Source organism: Telopea speciosissima, chromosome 7 (genome assembly GCF_018873765.1).
Source record: "Telopea speciosissima isolate NSW1024214 ecotype Mountain lineage chromosome 7, Tspe_v1, whole genome shotgun sequence".
In the NCBI taxonomy this organism is placed as follows: domain Eukaryota; kingdom Viridiplantae; phylum Streptophyta; class Magnoliopsida; order Proteales; family Proteaceae; genus Telopea; species Telopea speciosissima.
Window position 1 is genome coordinate 25,452,001 of NC_057922.1, and position 8,686 is coordinate 25,460,686.

The window sequence follows — 8,686 nt, forward strand, 5'->3', positions numbered from 1 at the left end:
CAGACCATTTAAGCATTTTCACAAACATATTAGACTAAGTCCTCACCGTTTGGCTACAAAAAAATTTATTTATTTTTATTTTTATTTCCATCGTTTTTTCTTTTCAAATACGAAAAGACCTTTTTTAGGCTTCAGAAAACAAATCTTTGACCAGCCAAACCCTATTTTAAGAATATTTTATGCCTTTATTATCACCTACCGTTTTGCTTTTTATTATATCATTAATTAATTTTTCTTTTTATTTTTTATTTACCTTTTTTATATGTGAAACGTATGAGTTGAGTTATGTCTATTTAACGGTAAACTTGGCAGTTGGTTGGTTGGTTCGTTGGTAGGTAGAGGATAAGGGTAAGTTGGGCCCCACCAGAAGATCTGCTACTTCTTCTCTTCCTCGTCTTGAGTTTGCAATTTGAGTATGAGCGCCAGATTCCCCACAACGCCACAGTTGTGTAAGGTACAGTCCTGTCCAATGAGGACGAAGGAAAACGTATAATCTCTACCTCGTTAGGCGTGAAAGTTATTGGTGGGACCCACTTCGAAACAGGCAGCAGGTGTTATCGTACTATCACGAACGATTTTTTTTGGCTATACCGTCAATGTATGCCCTATAATCTGCCCTTGATTTAGCATTTTCTAAAGAAGGGATGAATTTGGTAGAACCGTGTATGCTAGAAAGTGTTGTTGGTATTGAGAATGGGTCATCTGCACATAATCGGAACGTACATATGAGAGGTAACCATCTGTCCAATTTCTTTCCATGAATATCCCTCTTCCCCTTTAAATGGCGAAATCAAACAGTTGGTTCTCTCTCACATGTATGTTCTGAGAAATCGAACTCGCTGGTAGGGAGTGTGGGAATGGATCCCACTCCCACATGTTGGTGGGGGTGGGGGGTGGGGGGTTAAACAATGCAAAGCTAAAAAAATGGATAAAATTTTACTATAGTATCCCACCCCACTTTGTTTGGTTGGATGGAAATATGCTAAGAGACTTGAGAGTGGCTCAGTGAGTAGCAAGTGAGATGGACGAGAGATGAATGTTGCATAGGGAGGATGAGAGAGTAGAGAGAGCGCAAGGAAGACAAACTTGGGTAAACAATAGACTACACAATGGAGAGTAGAGATAGAACAAAGATGATCGATGAGTGGGTTTTGCTTCATTGTCGATGGATTGATGTAACATCGTCAAATTTCTTGAAGGTCAGCTGATCAGGAGGTTGAAGAAGAATGAGGCATGTTATTGTGGCCCAACAATCCAACACACAATGTTGATGACTCTACCGCGCATGAACGAGGCACAGCCTTTTCCAAGTGGGCAGCACCACAGTTTGAATGGGTCCAACTCGGTCTCCTCCTTCGTCATCGTCTTCTACGACTTAGTGGTAACCTACTTTGTTCTTGATTTCATAGGATAACGGGGTTTCGTCAGTGGTAGCAAAAACAAAGGAAGCTCCCAAATCCAACAAGAAAGTGGCTCACAAGCTCCCATGTCCAGCAAGAAACTTCTCAATCTCTTATTTTAAGCTCTACAGGTCATATCCGTCTATCCTCCCAAACGCAAAGGTGTGTTTTGATCATTCCCCCCCCCCTTCTAAGACCAGGTTACAATGGACCCTTAGGACCTCATAAGCCCAAAACTTCAAGAGCAATAAGAAGGTAAATAAACCGATATAGTAACATAAAAAAAAATGTGAGAAAAAGTTGGATATGTACCCAAAGGACGAAACTCATGTCGAAGATGTACGACACTCGTACCCGCAACACCGCATCTGTACCTTGTACCGTATGTAATTCCCAGATCCACACGGTACTATGAGTACAGGTCTCATAAGCCTGTGGCACCGCATACCACTTTTTTCAGTGGTGTCACGGATTACAACGTACACCTCCACAAACCCATGGAATTGTTGGGGTCCCCTATAAATAGAGGACCCCCTCCCTTGTTGGTGAGAGGATTCGAAGCTTTGGGGAGTGTAGGTCATCCCCCTTTTTCACTTTTTGTGAACGTGTAAGTCCCACAATCGATCCACCTCTGCATTCGGCCAAACCCCTAACTCGAGATTCGCATTAGTGTCCCTATGTCCGCATTCCGAGTGACTCAAACTTGCATCCCTTATCGTAAAATCCCATTTTTCTTGAAGTTCCAAAGCACAGACATCCTTAAGAAGAGAGAAATAAGGCATTTGTCTGTCTCCACCTGAGCCAGGAGAAATTTTGCACGTAGCTTTTGATACAATACAGTTTTCCTACTCGCCCCTTTGTTGAGGTCGATTTCATATATGACTTTCTTTTGTGCCTTTTCACCTTTAGTACAGTGTAGACCAATAAAGTAGCATCTTTTAGTTCTTACCCAAAAAAAAAAAAAAAAAAACATGTTTTAGTGTAAATATTAACATGCATGCATGCATGAAGATAACATATTTAGTTTCCTTTGATATAATCAATGCATGATGATCAATCATATGCTAGCCTTGCATGTTGGTATAGGATGTGTTATTTTAAAAGAATGTTCGAACTTTAGCATCTAGTAGAAAGACCGATCCAACTAGGTGAGGTGGGTGCGTAACACCTTCCCACTCTCGTAACTTTACCTCTTACCTAGACTTTGACAAGATCATATGGAATCATGCGTAGCCCATTCTACTAATTATGGATGGAGATACCATTTTAGGGTCCTAGGCCCCTGATCCTAGGTGGCAACTCTTTTTTTTTTTTTTTATCATTTGTTCATTCTAATCCCCCAATCGCCAAGGGACCCCAAAATTAGACCTAATCGCAAGGCGGGAATAAAAAAATCCGCTCCAAGGTCGCAATACCTACACTGATGCTTCCATTAGCAATTTTTACGCATTAAACTAGGGAGAGAAAACAATGGAATATAAAAGAGATAGAGAGGAAGGAGAATTAGGTTCTCCAGTCAGATAAAGATTTAATGTAAAGTTAGAATCTATTAATGATAAGTTTTAAAATGAGAAATTTTATTTTAATTGCTACAATAAAAGTTCCCTTGGAAAATTAAGGTTTGTCAAACGTACCAACTCCTACGATGAAGATAATTTTTTTTGTTTTTTTTTTTTTTTTTTAAGGTTACTTAATACCTAGGACCAAGTTTTTCTTCAGTCACAATGAATGGGAATCCATTGACTACGGCACATCTGATGCACATAGGGAATTGGGAGGGTATTTTGGGGAAATACTAGAATCCTATGTTGGTTTGTGAACCCTAGGATGGTCCGATGAACCTTCCAGCCCAGTAGAGGAAAACTTTCTCCTAATATATATTATGCTATAGTCACTTTTGCATGGATTCAAACAAATGAGCTAGAATTCAATGTGTGTCTAGGAGATTGAATTGGATGGTTGGAAAAAAATAAGGACTCTCAAGATTTGTTAATATGTATAAGGTTGCCATTATCTATGGGGAGCATGACCTTGCGCGGGTGCAGAGGCCAAAGAGAGAGTGCACGTTGGCATCATGGGGGGGCGGACTGTTGTTTTGCTCCCCTTTGTGTCTGGGCGTGAGCGATCTCCCCACTATGAGGACAAATGGTTTTGGATGAAAACCAGCCCTCAAGGTCTCAATTGATAAGGAGTCACCACCTATATTAGGGTTTAGGATCCATATTAAAAATAAAACAAAATAATTCCATCCAAACTGGTCAAATCCAAAGGTTGGGGTTCGGGGAAAGTGTTAGGCATCCCAGTCCACTTGATAAAATTGGATTTCTACTCTAGGTCAATGTATTTTGAATGGGCCAAATTAGTAAAGAAACAAACATGCTGAAATCACACATATACATCACAAAAGGGGAAGTAGGGATGACATACCTCAATCCAGCTTTACCAGCAAGGTTAGTATACTGAAATTTAAAACATAAATGGTATGATCAAAGGGGAATCCTATACTAAATATGTTGGAATAATATACAGATTCAACATTCATCTCATATATGTCATCAAGGCATGAAAATAATCAACATAAAGTATAAGAACAATGAGAATCATAGAAAACATTATGAACATGTGTATTAATATCCTAAACATATTGCATCAGGAAAAATAAATCTAATAATGAAATTTTATGCAAGGGAATTTACCAAAATACCCTCGTGACTAACCTAGCCTATAAATACTGAAAACACAAAAAGGGTAGGGGAATGAATTTGGAACCCAAAGCAAAGATGAAAACTGTCAAAACAGTAGTAGAAACATCCAAACGTAGCATAAATAGATGAAAATAATCAAATAAAAAATAAAGAGAAAAAAGTTAAATTAAGAAAACGACGATTAAAGAAAATGGAGAAAAAAGCCATAAAAAACAGTATGAACTGAAAATAAAATAAGAAAAAAATACTAAAACAACGACAAAAGTCATGATAAAATCAAAAGAGAAAGAAAATAGTGAGGAAAATAATGGTGTGGAGGACTCCTTGCGAAACCTGACCAGAAATCCATACAGTTGTGCACAACATTGTTGCCCCATAAAGGGCAGCAGTGATGTGTACTCAGTAGAAAAGGGATATAAATTCAACGAGAAATAAAAATAAAGGCTGAAAGAAAGAAGACTCACATGCCTACAACTTTCGTGAAGGGAAGAGAGTGGTTTGAGTGGCTTAGACTCAAGTTAAAGAAGCTTCAAGTCGGAACTGACGCATCAACACAGCAACTCAAGCTCCAACATACGCTCTAATGCATGATAATACGTGTCATATGAGTATTTAATAGTCTGAATTCCCTTAAAACGTGTAAGGGGTCACCTATTTATAGCCTTAGGGACAAAACCATGAAAGTTATGAGTTATCAACTTTCATTCTTGTGGGATCTTCTTGCTATAAGAAAAGAGGTCAATCTTGACCTTGGATGGAAAATAATCACTTCCGCCAGCCAAAGGAAGGTTTCTAGGGTCTTATTCGGTGTCTAAAAAGTGTTTAGAGGGAACTGAGGTCGTGGGATAAGAAACAATATTGCATGAGATGAAGAAAAACAATGTCGTTTTCAGGAAAAACAGCAGTTGGTGCCATTTTTTGAAAGGTTAACTTGGACCATAAATAACACCAAGGGGGGAGGTCTAAGCATATTCTAGCTATGGTCATGGTCTCTAGGGTCAGTCTCGGTCTATCCAAGTGAGGCAATGGGGTGACAAAATGGGGTGTCTACACCCACAAATGACTTTTATCCATATGTATAATGTTTAGATTGTTCTTTTAGTTTTTGTATATGTTACAGATTTTGGCAATTCTTTTACTATCTTATCAGCATAAATGTCGACTAAAGACTCATGCACATCAGACAAATAATTCACAATAGTCAATTGTCTAGGTAATTTAATAAAATTGTGTGATTTGTACCACCAAAGAGTTTGGATCATTGTTTGGAGAACCACAAGCTAACTAGAGGACATAAATGTATTGTGAAAATAGTAAGTATCTATGCAAACCTTTGAAAAATGAATAATTTTCAATTTTAACCACCTGGCAGGATTATGTGGCATTTCTAGTAGTTGGATAGATAGGTCTAAGATTCGATTAACCAAATGTCAAATTTCAAGACCCAATTCAATCAAATACTAGTCCATGCATTGGCATGAATCTTGTATTTTTTTAGTCATCTGTGATGGTCATGTATCTACTTTTAGTTCTTAAAATTTTAGAACTTTATTCTATAACTTGGTAAGCTCTAGTTTGGCTAAAACTCAAAACATAGGTTGGGATCTTGAGCTCTACCTGTTCACAAATTTTGAGCCCTATCCGACTTACCACGTGATAAAAAGTTGGACCATCATGAAAAGCTTATCATGAGAACAAATCTTGGGTAAATTAATGCACATTATTGCTAAATTACTGTAATAGGAAAAGGTAGTATATTGATCTCAATGCTTCCCACCTCTAATGCTGAGCCTACATTTTTTCTTGGATTTTTTATGTTATAAAATCGCCAATTTCCATGGAGGAATTTTTTGTTTTGTTATTTGTTTGTATAGTAAGTCATTTTCCCAAATATATTTTTCTAATCTTTAGAACTTTCCTAGTTTATTTTTCTATTGAATGTCAAAATCCTCTCTTGTTCACCCCTTTCAAGCAAATTCCCAAAATTCTTTTTGATCTCCTAAGTTGTTTTTTTTTTTCAACTTTTATAGTTCAAACGGCTTGAAATAGCCATTTATCGTATGATAATTCAATATTTTGATTTCTTATTTTGTAATAAGTAAGTTTCTTAATTATCACACGCTTTCCATCCCCCAATGCTTAGTTAATTTCCTAGTTGTAGCAAATTTCTAGATATGTTGTTCCATAATTAATCATACACTCTCTCTTCTCATATGCTAACTTAGTTTTTGTAGAATGGAAACAACTCGGGTTAGGGTTTTACCTCGTTGATGTTTCCCACGCAACGGAAAGAATTTGGTTGCCCTAAACGTCGATCCGCAGGAACTTTGACAATGCAAGCTTCACGACGATCCACACACACGTTAGGTTTCTGCAATGGAGATTCCACACTCCAAATCCAAGGGAGCAAGAAGTGTGATCAAAGGAAGAGAGAGAGAGGGAGAGAGAGAGAGAGAGAGAGAGAGTCAAGAGAGGGAGAGAGAGGCTGCTGCGATCACATTCTAATCGCAGCCCCCCTTTCTCCTCTTTTATATATATAGGGACCACCAAGTGGCCTCCCTCCTCATGCCCTAACCCTAGTGGGCCCTGGGCCCACAACAGTCCTAGGTCGGTGCTTATGTGGCCCAGGCCAAGATTTCTCATAGTTTTCCAATTAAATTTTTTTTTATTACACTCTTACTTATAATGAAACCTATTTTAGAAAACTATTGTTTATTCCATGTCTCTTATGTTATTAGAGGATTTGATGGTTATATTTTATATAATATCTTGTTGGGAAAATGTTCTTTGTTGGGGGGGGGGGGGGGGGGGGGAAGGCCAAGCCCAAACATAGTGGGGGGGCAAAATGACCGCCCCCCCCCCATGAAAAACGAAAATCCCCCCGAGATACCAATGCGTGCACTATCATTGATTGCCACACATGCTTGCACTCCCCTAATCTTTTTGTTTGATAAACTAAAAAACACATCAAATAAATATGCATTAAGACACTTAAAATCACAAACTTATCTAGCAAACTAATTTTTCCCTAGCAATACTATGTTCATTCAATGGTAACAACAATTAAAATGTAAAGTAATAGGTATATTTTCCCCTCAAATTTTTTTTATATTAACCAGATCAAATTGTTTTTATCCATAATATAAAACAACTACTAGATACATTAAGGGTCTTTTGGTATCATATTTCATTTTAATTTGCTGATAATTTTTCATTTTTTTTTTTCATGTGTTTGGTATCATTTTTGAAACTTCTTGTTATATAAAACATATGAAAAAACCCCAAAAATCATAATAGACTCAAGAGTCTAGTATGAATAATGGGCAAAAACTTTTTTTTTATTTGTTATTTTTGCGTTGAACTTTAATGAACACGTGCTCTAATAGCTCGAAACTGATGGTAAAGAAGTAATTTCAATTTTCATAGAACCTCCCTTCCTTTTTCTGTCACTACTATTGTCCCTCTCTCTCACGCACATATTTCTGCCACAACTCTAGTACCCAATAGCCTCCACTGCCCTTCTCTGCAACTCCAACACCCTTAACTACCTTTGCCCACCTCCCTTCTCTACAACTCCAACACTCTCCTTGTAAGCCAACACTCATCACTGTTCAACCCATCGTTGCACACCTGCCACCACATCAACTCCTCTACCACCACTAGCAACACACCGCCAACCCCTACACCGCTTCCTTCCCTTTCCTCATACTTTACAATATTTTTCTTCCCATTAGTCATCATATACATAAACCTCATCTTGTCATCCTTGACTGTGAACGACAAATGAAGTTGTTTGGGTCCGTGACTACTCTCAAAGCTGAACAACTATGATTTTGCCAACAGATGCTTTGTTCATGGTAAGAGGTTATGATCTTGGTTGTTTCAAGATCGTTTTGCCTCGTTGTGGATCCACCGAAAGATATGGAACTGGTAAGGAGAGCGGAGTGTAAGTGATAAACTACCTTAGTCATGTACATTGCCATACACAGTATCAGTTATCTTGTAACCATAGTGTAACCGTCCACATGAGTCTATTGTTGGTTACGATTCCTTCTTGGTTATGTATATATAATCGTGTAAGTCAACATTGTTAATTAATGAGAAATAGTGAATTCCACATGGTAACCAGAGTTTTTTCTCTTACAGCTTCTGAAGGTCCTGTCATGGTGTTGTCACCCTCTGTAACTAGCTCTATTAGTGAAACTTCATTGTCTTCTTCTTTTTGTTGCTCCTAATGTTTCACTGCAACTGTCGCTGAAACTTACCTCTATAAACTATATGCTCTGGCACGTGCAGTTCATTCCTTTGCTCAAAGGGTATAATTTGCTTGGTTATGGGATGGTTCATTCCCACGATCGGCTTCTTCTGCTTCTTTAACTCCCACAGATTTGTCCGCGATCTCCTTATGGGACCGTCAAGATTAACTGATCTTGAGTTGGTTGATCTCATCGTTATCTAAGTCTGCAGTTTCTCACATTGTTAGCACTTCTATCTCTCAGGAGGCTTGGATGATCCTTGCTCGCGTTTTTGCGCCTTCTTTACATAGTCGTGTTCTTGATCTCAAAGATCGGCTTGCTTGAA